Raw genomic sequence first — 14,539 nt, 5'->3', positions numbered from 1 at the left:
GTCAATGATGAAATCAAATAATAAATTAAAAAATACCTTGAGGCAAATGACAATGAAAACACAGCCATACAAAATCTGTGGGATGAAGCGAAAGCAGTTCTTAAAGGGAAGTTTATAGTGATACAGGCCTTCTTTAAGAAACAAAAAAATCTCAAACAAACAACCTAACCCACCACCTGAAAGAATTAGAAAAAGAAGAACAAACAAAACCTAAAGTCAGCAGGAGGAAGGAGATAATAAATATCAGAAAGGAAATAAGTAAAATAGAGATTAAAAAACAATAGAAAAAAACCAATAAAACCAAGAGCTGGTTCTTTGAAAGGGTAAACAAACTTGACAAACCTCTGGCCAGGCTCACCAAGAAGAAAAGTGAGAAGACCCAAATAAACAAAATAAGAAACGAAAGAGGAGAAATCACAACTGATACTGCAGAAATACAAAAAAACATAAGAGAATACTATAAATAATTATATGCCAACAAATTCTACAACCTACAAGGATGAACAACTTTCTAGAAACATACAGCCCACCAAAACTGAATCAAGAAGAAGTAGATAACTTGAACAGATGGATTACTAGAAGTGAAATAGAATCTGTAAAAAAAAAAAAAAAATCCCTACAAACAAAAGTCCAGGGCCTGATGGCTTTACAGGTGAATTCTACCAAACATACAAAGATGAACTTACACTGATCCTTCTCAAACTCTTCCAAAAGATTGAAGAGGAATGAATACTCCCAAAGACATTCTATGAAGCTACCACCACCCTGATACCAAAACCAGACAAAGCCATCACCAAAAAATAAAATTACAGGGCAATATCTGTAATCAATATAGATGCAAAAATTCTCAACAAAATATTAGCAAACTGAATCCAACAACTCATAAAAAAGATTATACACCACGACCAAGTTGGATTCATCCCAGGATCACAAGGATGGTTCAACATACGCAAATCAATGTAATACACCACATCAACAAAAGAAAAGACAAAAGCCACATGATCATTTCAATAGATGCAGAAAAAGCATTAGATAAAATTCAATATCTGGGGAGAGGGGGAAGATGGCGGAAGAGTAAGACGCAAAGATCACCTTCCTCCCCACAGATATATCAGAAATACATCTACACGTGGAACAACTCCTACAGGACACCCACTGAATGCTGGCAGAAGACCTCAGACCTCCCAAAACGCAAGAAACTCCCCACGTACCTGGGTAGGGCAAAAGAAAAAAGAATAAACAGAGACAAAAGAATAGGGACGGGACCTGCACCAGTGGGAGGGAGCTGTGGAGGAGGAAAGGTTTCCATACACTAGGAAGCCCCTTTGGGGGCGGAGACTGCTGGTGGCAGAGGGGGAAAGCTTCGGAGCCGTGGAGGAGAGTGCAGCCACAGGGTGCGGAGGGCAAAGCGGAGAGAGTCCCGCACAGAGGATCAGGGCTGACCGGCACTCACCAGACCAAGAGGCTTGTCTGCTCACCCGCCGGGGCAGGCGGGGCTGGGAGCTGAGGCTCGGGCTTCGGTCGGAGCACAGGGAGAGGACTGGGGTTGGCGGCATGAACACAGCCTGCAGGGAGTTAGTGTGCCACGGCTAGCCGGGAGGGAGTCCGGGGAAAAGTCTGGACCTGCCGAAGAGGAAAGAGACTTTTTTTTTCCCTCTTTTTTTCCTGGTGCGCGAGGAGAGGGGATTAAGAGCACTGCTTAAAGGAGCTCCAAGGACGGGCGTGAGCCGCGGCTATCAACGTGGACCCCAGAGACGGGCATGAGATGCTAAGGCTGTTGCTGCCGCCACCAAGAAGCCTGTGTGCGAGCACAGGTCACTCTCCACACCTCTCCTCCCGGGAGCCTGTGCAGCCCACCACTGCCAGGGTCCCGGGATCCAGGGACAACTTCCCTGGGAGAACGCATGGCGCGCCTCAGGCTGGTGCAACGTCATGCTGGCCTCTGCCGCCGCAGGCTCGCCCTGCATCCGTAACCATCCCTCCCCCGGCCTGAGTGAGGCAGAGCCCCCGAATCAGCTGCTCCTTTAACCCCGTCCTGTCTGAGCGAAGAACAGACCCCCTCCTGCGACCTACACGCAGAGGTGGGGCCAAATCCAAAGCTGAACCCCGGGAGCTGTGCGAACAAAGAAGGGAAAGGGAAATCTTTCCCAGCAGCCTCAGGAGCAGCGGATTAAATCTCCACAATCAGCTTGATGTACCCTGCATCTGTGAAATACCTGAATAGATAATGAATCATCCCAAATTGAGGAGGTGGGCTTTGAGAGCAAGATATATTATTTTTTACCCTTTTCCTCTTTTTGTGAATGTTTATGTGTATGCTTCTGTGTGAGATTTTGTCTGTATAGCTTTGCTTTCACCATTTGTCCTAGGGTTCGGTCCGTCCATTCTTTTAGTTTGTTTTTACTTAAAAACACTTTTTTCTTAATAATTATTTTTTATTTTAATAACTTTATTTTATTTTACCTTACTTTATTTTTTCTTTCTTTCTCCTCCCTCCCTCCCTCCCTCCCTCCTTTCTTCCTTTCTTCCTTTCTTTCTTTCTTTCTTATTTTTCTCCCTTTTATTCTGAGCCATGTGGATGAAAGGTGCTTGCTATTGCAGCCAGGAGTCACTGCTGTGCCTCAGACGTGGGACAACCAACTTCAGGACACTGGTCCACAAGAGACCTCCCAGCTCCACGTAATATCACACGGCGAAAATCTCCCAGAGATCTCCACCTCAACACCAACACCCAGCTTCACTCAATGACCAGCAAGCTACAGTGCTGGACAACCTATGCCAAACAACAAGCAAGACAGGAACACAACCCCACACATTAGCAGAGAGGCTGCCTAAAATCATAATAAGGCCACAGACACCCCAAAATACACCACCAGATGTGGACCTACCCACCAGAAAGACAAGACCCAGCATCAACCGCCAGAACACAGGCACTAGTCCCCTCCACCAGGAAGCCTACACAACCCACTGAAGCAACTTTAGCCACTGGGGACAGACACCAAAAACAACGGGAACTACGAACCTGCAGCCTGCAAAAAGGAGACCCCAAACACACTAAGATAAGCAAAATGAGAAGACAGAAAAACACACAGAAGATGAAGGAGCAAGATAAAAATCCACCATACCTAACAAATGAAGAGGAAATAGGCAGTCTACCTGAAAAAGAATTCAGAATAATGATAGTAAAGATGACCAAAATTGTGGAAATAGAATAGAGAAAATGCAAGAAACATTTAACAAGGACCTAGAAGAACTAAAGAGGAAACAAGCAATGATGAACAACACAATAAATGAAATTAAAAATACTGTAGAAGGGATCAATAGCAGAACAACTGAGGCAGAAGAACGGATAAGTGACCTGGAAGATAAAATAGTGGAAATAATTACTGCAGAGCAGAATAAAGAAAAAAGAATGAAAAGAACTGAGGACAGTCTCAGAGACCTCTGGGACAACATTAAAGGCACCAACGTTAGAATTGTAGGGGTACCAGAAGAAAAAGAGAAAAAGAAAGGGACTGAGAAAATATTTGAAGAGATTATAGTTGAAAACTTCCCCAATATGGGAAAAGAAATAGTTAATCAAGTCCAGGAAGCACAGAGAGTCCCATACAGGATAAAACCAAGGAGAAACATGCCAAGACACATATTAATCAAGCTAACAAAAATTAAATACAAAGAAAACATGTGAAAAGCAGCAAGGGAAAAACAACAAATAACACACAAGGGAATCCCCATAAGGTTAACAGCTGATCTTTCAGCAGAAACTCTGCAAACAGAAGGGAGTGGCAGAACATATTTAAAGTGATGAAGGAGAAAAACCTACAACCAAGATTACTCTACCCAGCAAGGATCTCATTCAGATCTGATGGAGAAATTAAAACCTTTACAGACAAGGAAAAGCTGAGAGAGTTCAGCACCACCAAACCAGCTTTACAACAAATGCTAAAGGAACTTCCCTAGGCAAGAAACACAAGAGAAGGAAAAGACCTACAATAACAAACCAAAAACAATTAAGAAAATGGCAATAGGAACTTACATATCGATAATTTCCTTAAATGTAAATGGACTAAATGCTCCCACCAAAAGACACAGACTGGCTGAATGGATACAAAAACAAGACCCATATATATGCTGTCTACAAGAGACCCACTTCAGACCTAGGGAAACATACAGACTGAAAGTGAGGGGATGGAAAAAGATGTTCCATGCAAATGGAAATCAAAAGAAAGCTGGAGTAGCAATTCTCATATCAGACAAAATAGACTTTAAAATAAAGAATATTACAACAGACAAAGAAGGACACTACATAATGATCAAGGGATTGATCCAAGAAGAAGATATAACAATTTTAAATATTTATGCACCCAACATAGGAGCACATCAATACATAAGGCAAATACTAACAGCCATAAAAGGTGAAATCGACAGTAACACAATCATAGTAGGGGACTTTAACACCCCACTTTCACCAATGGACAGATCATCCAAAATGAAAATAAATAAGGAAACACAACCTTTAAATGATACATTAAACAAGATGGACTTAATTGATATTTATAGGACATTCCATCCAAAAACAACAGAATACACATTTTTCTCAAGTGCTCATGGAACATTCTCCAGGCTAGATCATATCCTGGGTCACAAATCAAGCGTTGGTAAATTTAAGAAAATTGAAATCATATCAAGTAACTTTTCCGACCACAACGCTATGAGACTAGATAGCAATTACAGGAAAAGATCTGTAAAAAATAGAAACACATGAAGGCTAAACAATACACTACTTAATAACGAAGTGATCACTGAAGAAATCAAAGAGGAAATCAAAAAATACCTAGAATCAAATGACAATGGAGACACAATAACCCAAAACCTATGGGATGCAGCAAAATCAGTTCTAAGAGGGAAGTTTATAGCAATACAATCCTACCTTAAGAAACAGGAAACATCTCGAATAAACAACCTAACTTTGCACCTAAAGCAATTAGAGAAAGAAGAACAAAAGACCCCAAAGTTAGCAGAAGGCAAGAAATCATAAAGATCAGATCAGAAATAAATGAAAAAGAAATGAAGGAAACAATAGCAAAGATCAATAAAACGAAAAGCTGGTTCTTTGAGAAGATAAACAAAATTGATAAACCATTAGCCAGACTCATCAAGAAGAAAAGGGAGAAGACTCAAATCAATAGAATTAGAAATGAAAAAGGAGAAGTAACAACTGACACTGCAGAAATACAAAAGATCATAAGACATTACTATAAGCAACTCTATGCCAATAAAATGGACAACCTGGAAGAAATGGACAAATTCTTAGAAATGCACAACCTGCCAAGACTGAATCAGGAAGAAATAGAAAATATGAACAGACCAATCACAAGCACTGAAATTGAAACTGTGATTAAAAATCTTCCAACAAACAAAAGGCCAGGACCAGATGGCTTCACAGGCAAATTCTATCAAACATTTAGAGAAGAGCTAACACCTATCCTTCTCAAACTCTTCCAGAATATAGCAGAGGGAGGAACACTCCCAAACTCATTCTACGAGGCCCCCATCACCTTGATACCAAAACCAGAAAAGGATATCACGAAGAAAGAAAACTACAGGCCAATATCACTGATGAACATAGATGCAAAAATCCTCAACAAAATACTAGCAAACAGAATCCAACAGCACAATAAAAGGATCATACACCATGATCAAGTGGGGTTTATTCCAGGAATGCAAGGATTCTTCAATATATGCAAATCAATCAATGTGATACACCATATTAACAAATTGAAGGAGAAAAACCATATGATCATCTCAATAGATGCACAGAAAGCTTTTGACAAAATTCAACACTCATTTATGATAAAAACCCTGCAGAAAGTAGGCATAGAGGGAACTTTCCTCAACATAATAAAGGCCATATATGACAAACCCACAGCCAATATCATCCTCAATGGTGAGAAACTGAAAGCATTTCCACTAAGATCAGGAACAAGACAAGGTTGCCCACTATCACCACTCTTATTCAACATAGTTTTGGAAGTTTTAGCCACAGCAATCAGAGAATCAAAGGAAATAAAAGGAATCCAAATTGGAAAAGAAGTAAAGTTGTCACTGTTTGCAGATAACATGATACTATACACAGAGAATCCTAAAGATGCTACCAGAAAACTACTAGAGCTAATCAATGAATTTGGTAAAGTAGCATGATACAAAATTAATGCACAGAAATCTTTGGCATTCCTATACACTAATGATGAAAAATCTGAAAGTGAAACCAAGAAAACACTCCCATTTACCACTGCAACAAAAAGAATAAAATATCTAGGAATAAACCTACCTAAGGAGACAAAAGACCTGTATGCAGAAAATTATAAGACACTGATGAAAGAAATTAAAGATGATACAAATAGATGGAGAGATATACCATGTTCTTGGATTGGAAGAATCAACATTGTGAAAATGACTCTACCACCCAAAGCAATCTACAGATTCAATGCAATCCCTATCAAACTACCAATGGCATTTTGCACAGAACTAGAACAAAAAAATTCACAATTTGTATGGAAACACAAAAGACCCCAAATAGCCAAAGCAATCTTGAGAACGAAGAACGGAGCTGGAGGAATCAGGTTCCCTGACTTCAGACTATACTACAAAGCTACAGTAATCAAGACAGTATGGTACTGGCACAAAAACAGAAAGATAGATCAATGGAACAGGATAGAAAGCCCAGAGATAAACCCACGCACATATGGTTACCTTATCTTTGATAAAGGAGGCAGGAATGTACTGTGGAGAAAGGACAGCCTCTTCAATAAGTGGTGCTGGGAAAACTGGACAGGTACATGTAAAAGTATGAGATTAGAATACTCCCTAACACCATACACAAAAATAAGCTCAAAATGGATTATAGACCTAAATGTAAGGCCAGAAACTATCAAACTTTTAGAGGAAAACATAGGCAGAACACTCTATGACATAAATCACAGCAAGACCCTTTTTGACCCACCTCCTAGAGAAATGGAAATAAAAACAAAAATTAAAAAATGGGGGCTTCCCTCGTGGCGCAGTGGTTGAGAGTCCACCTGCCGATGCAGGGGACACCGGTTCGTGCCCCGGTCTGGGAAGACCCCACATGCCGCAGAGCAGCTGGGCCCGTGAACCATGGCTGCTGAGCCTGTGCATCCGGAGCCTGTGCTTGGCAATGGGAGAGGCCACAGCAGTGAGAGGCCCGCGTACCGCAAAAAATATAAATAAATAAAATTAAAATTAAAAAAAAATAAACAAATGGGACCTAATGAAACTTCAAAGCTTTTGCACAGCAAAGGAAACCATAAACAGGACCAAAAGACAACCCTCAGAATGTGAGAAAATATTTGCAAATGAAGCAAATGATAAAGGATTAATCTCCAAAATTTATAAGCAGCTCAATACCAAAAAACAAACAACCCAATCCAAAAATGGGCAGAAGACCTATATAGACATTTCTCCAAAGAAGATATACAGACTGCCAACAAACACATGAAAGAATGCTCAACATCATTAATCATTAGAGAAATGCAAATCAAAACTACAGTGAGATATCATCTCATACCAGTCAGAATGGCCATCATCAAAAAATCTAGAAACAATAAATGCTGGAGAGGATGTGGAGAAAAGGGAACACTCTTGCACTGCTGGTGGGAATGTGAATTGGTACAGCCACTATGGAGAACAGTATGGAGGTTCCTTAAAAAACTACAAGTAGAACTACCATATGACCCAGCAATCCCACTACTGGGCATACACCCTGAGAAAACCATAATTCAAAAAGAGTCATGTATCAAAATGTGCATTGCAGCACTATTTACAATAGCCAGGACATGGAAACAACCTAAGTGTCCATCATCGGATGAATGGATAAAGAAGATGTGGCTCATATATACAATGGAATATTACTCAGCCATAAAGAGAAACAAAATTGAGTCATTTGTAATGAGGTGGATGGACCTAGAGTCTGTCATACAGAGTGAAGTAAGTCAGAAAGAGAAAGACAAATACCGTATGCTAACACATATATATGCAATCTATGAAAAAAAAAATGTCATGAATAACCTAGGGGTAAGATGGGAATAAAGACACAGACCTACTAGGGAATGGACTTGGGGATATGGGGAGGGGGAGGGGTGAGCTGTGATGGGGTGAGAGAGTGGCATGGACATGTATACACTACCAAACGTAAAATAGATAGCTAGTGGGAAGCAGCCGCATAGCACAGCGAGATCAGCTAGGTGTTTTGTGAACACCTAGAGAGGTGGCATGGGGAGGGTGGGCAGGAGGGAGACGCAAGAGGGAAGAGGTATGGAGACATATGTATATGTATAACTGATTCACTTTGTTATAAAGCAGAAACTAACATACTATTGTAAAGCAATTATACTCCAATAAAGATGTAAAAAATAAAGTCTAAAAATAAATATATATATATATTTTTTTTTCAACCAAATAGGCAAAAAGAAAGTGCTAATTTGCATTTCTTTTATTATTGAAGTATATTTTTTATTTGCCTATTGGCCATTTATATCAATAATTCTTCTATTATGAATTCCCAATTCATGTCTCTTTTTATCCTTCTACTGAGTTCTTTACCCTTCTATTGACTTGTAAGAGTTCTTTGGATATTATGAATGTCAGCCCTTTATTTGTCATATGTAATCCAAATATTTTACCCATTGTCATTGGTCTTTGACTTTGTTTATAGTGTGTTTTAGATTTTTATGAAGTGAAAAATCACCCTTTTAAAAAGGTTGCTAGGAAATCAAAACTACAGCGAGGTATCACCTCACACTGGTCAGAATGGCCATCATCAAAAAATCTACAAATAATAAATGCTGTAGAGGGTGTGGAGAAAAGGGAACCCTCTTGCACTGCTGGTGGGAATGTAAATTGATACAGCCACTATGGAGAACAGTAAGGAGGTTCCTTAAAAAACTAAAAATAGAACTACCATATGACCCAGCAATCCTACTACTGGGCATATACCCTAAGAAAACCATAATATTCAAACAGTCATGTACCACAATGTTCACTGCAGCACTATTTACAATAGCCAGGAAGCAACCTAAGTGTCCATCGACAGATGAATGGATAAAGAAGATGTGGCTCATATATACAATGGAATATTACTCAGCCATAAAAAGAAATGAAATTGAGTTATTTGTAGTGAGGTGGATGGACCTAGAGTCTGTCATACAGAGTGAAGTAAGTCAGAAAGAGAAAAACAAATACCATATGCTAACACAAATATATGGAATCTAAAAAAAAAAAAAAGGTTCTGAAGAACCTAGAGGCAGGACAGGTAGAATCTAGATGCAGACATAGAGAATGGACTTGACATGGGGGGGGAGGGTAAGCTGGGCCACAGTGAGAGAGTGGCATGGACATATATGCACTACCAAATGTAAAATGGACAGCTAGTGGGAAGCAGCAGCATAGCACAGGGAGATCAGCTCGGTGCTTTGTGACCACCTGAAGCGGTGGGATAGGGAGGGTGGGAGGGAGACGCAAGAGGGAGCGGATATGGGGATATATGTATACGTATAGCTGATTTGTTATACGGCAGCAACTAACACAACAATGTAAAGCAATTATACTCCAATAACGATGTTTAAAAAATAAATAAAATTAAAAAATTAAAACGTTGCTAGGGGTTTCTTATGCTTAGAAGAGCCTGTATATTTAAAAATTGGGAAGCCTTTTGCCTGTGTTTTCTCTAATATATTTACGGTTTAATTTTTTACATTTATATCCATTTGGAATTAATTTGGTGTAAGGAGTGAGGTAAGGATTCAGCTTAATTTATTTTCCAGAAGTCTTGACAGGTGTCCCACTGTAATTTATTGAGTAATCCGTATTTTCCGCACCAATTTGAAATGAGGCTATTATCAAATAGTGACTATTTTTAATGTTTGGGACTCTTTCTATGCCCACTATTCAGTTTCACTAATGTATCTATTCCTAAATCACTACCAAACTGTTTTAATTACTGCAGCAAAAATGCTTGCTTTATACCTGCCTTTCCTTGGCTCTTCTCTTTGCCAAGTTTTGAAAGTTATTTATTTGTTTTACCCCTCTAGTGAACTTAAGTTCCTTTAGAGCAGGAACTGTGGCTTAAGCATTTTTACAGCCTCGACAACTTGGCTGAGTAAGTATTTATTTTTCTCAGTAGCTTTCCATCCTGCTCCACCACAGTGCCTTGCTCCAAGTAATCATTCACTTTCATAATCACGTTTATTAAATTTTAAGTGTTAAAGGAGCAAGGGCAAGATGTTCCAAGAGATGGAAATCAAAAGAGTGAATTCAGGAGAGGCTAAAGCAGACAGCCCTCATGGTAGGAATGGAAGGCAACTGGGTTGATAAGCAGCCCCCGGCCAGGATGTCGGTTTGTTCAGAACAGCACTGGAATTGTTGGTATCACTGAATCAGCCCTGGTGCTTGATCAAGTGCTCTGGTCAACAGATCTTGATGACTGAAGGACTGACTGCCTTTGTCATCCAACTCTGAAATGACGGCACGGAGAACCGACCACCCATGGCCTCCTGTATTTCCTGAAGAACGGCTGTCACTATAAAGTGCTGTGACTTGGCACACGCATACCTAATCATCCTGAGGTGCCCTCTCCCTTTCAAAGTAGACACCCGCATGTTGATGAACTGCCAGTGTTAGGAAGCTGTATATTTATTTCAATGATTCAGCCGTAGACCAAGAGGTTGTATTGGCATTGCCCTCACAGCCTAGGGATAATCCACATGTAAGAGGATTTGGGATGAAGCTGCCAGCAGAGATTTAAACTCCCAAAACTAACAGAGAATCATCATTTTCCAAAATTTGCATCCCTGTTAAATTGCTAAAATTTTGGATTTCCAGTCATGTGGAGAGTCTGGTTTGGGAGGCTGGGGTGTGTTTGAATATGTATGTCTAACAAGTGCCCTCAGTGATTATCAGTTTGGGAGACACTAACATAATAGATTGGATTAATCTTGGTAGAAATGGGTGCTGGAGGAGGCTCAGGAAACATGGGAGTCCAATTAATCTAACTAGGGTGTATCCTTCAAACTAGAATGTAACTAAAGAAAACCCAGCCTATTTACTTACTTACTTACTTACTTACTTACTTACTTATTTATTTATTTTTGTCTGCATTAGGTCTTCATTGCTGTGTGTGGGCTTTCTCTAGTTGCGGAAAGCGGGGGCTACTTTTCGTTGCAGTGCACAGGCTTCTCGTTGTGGTGGCTTCTCTTGTTGCAGAGCACAGGCTCTAGGCACGTGGGCTTCAGTAGTTGTGGCACACGCTCAGTAGTTGTGGCTCACGGGCTCTAGAGAGCAGGCTCAGTAGTTGTGGTGCACGGGCTTAGTTGCTCCGCAGCCTGTGGGATCTTCCCAGACCAGGGCTTGAACCCGTGTCCCCCGCTTTGGCAGGTGGATTCTTAACCACTACGCAACCAGGGAAGTCCCCCGCCTAATTATTTATACAGAGATTTATTAAAAAAAAAAAAAAAGCAACCTGTGCTGATAAAAGAGTATGTGTAGGACTCAAGTCTAAAATAAAATCAGAAAAATATGTCAGTATTTTTAAAAGGAAAGAATGAATGAATACACAGACCAGCTAAAGCAGATTTTCAACTCCCCTTTGATAAGAGAATTTCAGAAAAGTTCTAGCATTGACATTTGCTAGAATTAGGTAGACAGCTGGCCAGGATGACACCCATCTCAATGCATGTGTTTCAACACTGATTACTTTTGAAAGGCTTATTACATTTAAGTCACATTATATAGGACTGATGGTAACTAAGTCTGTGACTTTGGGCAAGTTGCTTACCTCTGTGGGCCTGCTTCCTGCCTATACAATGAGCTTAGACTGTTTCTTAGTCTAGGTAATCTGTAAGCTCTCCCACAGGCCTTAGATTCTTTGGTTGGTTCTACGGCATAACCATCTCTCCCCTGATGCACACACAGGAGACCCTGCTGCTGAAATTGGCCTGGAATCTCATGGCCTCACTTCCTCCAGTCCTTCCCTAAGACAAGACCTGTGACTCAAGCTGAGGGTGTAGACAGAGGAGGCAAACCACTGCAGAACATAGAGGTTCCTCTACCCATCATTTTCTGGTCTCTGAAGGGGGTTTGGAAGGTCCGTAGATTAGATAAGAGCATTAAGTCAATTTCAAAATGTTCTGCTTTGATAATTGAACTGTGGTAGAATGAAAAGAGAGAAAGAGGGAGAGAGGGAGGGAGGGAGAAAGGAAGGAAGGAGGCAGGGAGGGAAAGATGAGAGGGAGGGAGGGAGGGAGGGAAGAAAAAAATCACCTGGGCATCCCCATAGCCAACTGTCGAAACTGTCAGGTATTGTTCTGGGCTTTTGTGTGGAGCCTGAGAATTACTGGTTGGGTAACAGGAAAGCCCTGAGACCTAAACGAAACCTCAGGCAAGAGCCTGTCCTAAAGAATTCTAGTCTCTGACCTTGAAGCCCTCAGGCCTCAATCTATGAGGTCACCAGTTGGCCCACTAATATATGATCTCTCACAGAAGGGAACAGCAAGTGTCAAATGCCCAACTCACAGCCACGACCCCAAACCTTTCATGACTGCTTTGTTACAAAAAGTAGGAAAAACAATTTTTTAAAGACAACTCCATATATCTGACAAAAAAACGCAACCCACTAATTCAAAAAGATACATGCACCCTAATGTTCATAGTAGCATTATTTACAACTGCCAAGACATGGAAACAACCTAAGTGTCCATCAACAGATGAATGGATAAAGAAGATGTGGTACATATATGCAATGGAATACTACTCAGCCATAAAAAAAGAATGAAATGGCTCCATTTGTGGTAACATAGATGGACTTGGAGGGCATTATGCTAAGTGAAGTCAGACAGAGAAAGAAAAATACTGTATGATATCACTTATATGTAGAATCCACAAATGACAACAAACTAGTGAATATAGCAAAAAAGAAACAGACTCACAGATATAGAGACAAACTAGTGGTTATCAGTGGGGAGAGGGGAGGGAGGGGGTCAATGTAGGGGTAGAGGGCATGGAAGGTACAAATTGTTAGGTATAAGATAGGCTTAAGGATGTACTGTACAACACAGGGAACATAGCCAATATTTTGTAATAACTGTAAATGGAAAGTAACCTTTAAAATTAGCTTCTTTTCTAGCTAGAAATCTCAGGGGACTTACATGAAGTTCCCCAGAGAGTATGGCCTGTGCGTTACAGTGCCATGATTAGGCTTGTATCCTTGCTCTAAAACTTAATACCTACTTAATTTTCTGAGCCTCAGTTTCCTCATCTGTCAAATGGACACCATTATGCCTACATCATACAATTGTGAAAAAGAGTATATAAAATAATATATATACATCTATACTGACATGTGTATAGCAAATAAATTATGCTCAGTATTTTTTTTTCTTTTCCTTTCCCACAAATGACAAGAACGCGCCTGATAGTATAAATACTTTGGGATTGTGGCCAATATTCCAACATGAGAAGTAAATGGGAAAATATTCAGATTAACCAGTGGTAAATAGATTAATTAACTCCAATCAGGAGGTAAACTAGCCAGAGCTGCAGGCTCAAATCAGAAGAAAGAATTAAATGATGGTCTAATTTGAAACCAGAAGGTCAGCTGTGAAAATAACCCCGTTTGTAGGACATGAACACGGAGTCCCTTGTTATCACTGTGACTATTTTAAAGGTGCTCAGCATCTCTTTCAGTGCACAGATGGGGCATCCTGGCATTCAGACCTTACAACTGTATCCCAGCCAAAACTCTTGGCCAAAAGCAACCCCAACTTTCTTGAGATGGTAAAAACTATCTGTCAACTCTGGAATGTTTAGAATTAAATATAGAGATGAAGAAATAAACCAAACCATTGCTATTCATGGTTTTTTCATAGAGTTAGGAATGATCTCTGTATATATTTTTTTTGCGGTACGCAGGCCTCTCACTGTTGTGGCCTCTCCCGTTGCGGAGCACAGGCTCCGGACGCGCGGGCTCAGTGGCCATGGCTCATGGGCCCAGCCGCTCTGCGGCATGTGGGATCTTCCCGGACCGGGGCACGAACCCGCGTCCCCTGCATCAGCAGGCGGACTCTCAACCACTGCGCCACCAGGGAAGCCCTGATCTCTGTATATTTTATATTTTAAGTATTTGGTGTTTTTAAGAGATTTTAGGAAATTTGATAGATTTGGGCTTTAATTCTAACATAAAATGTATAAGTGAGTAATTTTAGACTTAGCTCTTTAGTTGAAAGATAATTATGCAAAGTTTGTAAACAAGACTGAAGTGTATATGATTAACTTGAGATGGACCACATTCATTTATTTAATTAGATTTATTAGAATGGGGAGGTTTGGGTAGGTAGGTTAGGCAGTAGAAATACTTTAAAAAATCAGATATAGTCAATTATAAATGCAGTCTAAGATGTTCAAGGGAATTTCATAAGATGTAAACAGGACAAATTGTTTAAGGGAATTTGGTCTGTTCAGGTACTCA

General features: G+C 40.3%; 1 long non-coding RNA gene across 1 annotated transcript in view; it reads right to left on the bottom strand.

Annotated features, from left to right (window-relative positions):
* Positions 1–1,463: 1,463 nt before the first annotated feature.
* Positions 1,464–14,539, bottom strand: part of LOC141277841 (uncharacterized) — a 33,408-nt gene continuing 20,332 nt past the window's right edge. The window contains exon 3 of the long non-coding RNA XR_012329700.1: positions 1,464–1,623. This is a non-coding gene — a long non-coding RNA (uncharacterized lncRNA). The remainder of the gene's footprint in view (positions 1,624–14,539) is intronic.

This window comes from Tursiops truncatus, chromosome 2 (genome assembly GCF_011762595.2).
Source record: "Tursiops truncatus isolate mTurTru1 chromosome 2, mTurTru1.mat.Y, whole genome shotgun sequence".
NCBI lineage: Eukaryota > Metazoa > Chordata > Mammalia > Artiodactyla > Delphinidae > Tursiops > Tursiops truncatus.
Note: the sequence above shows the minus strand (reverse complement) of the source record. Positions and strands in the feature narration are given on the sequence as shown.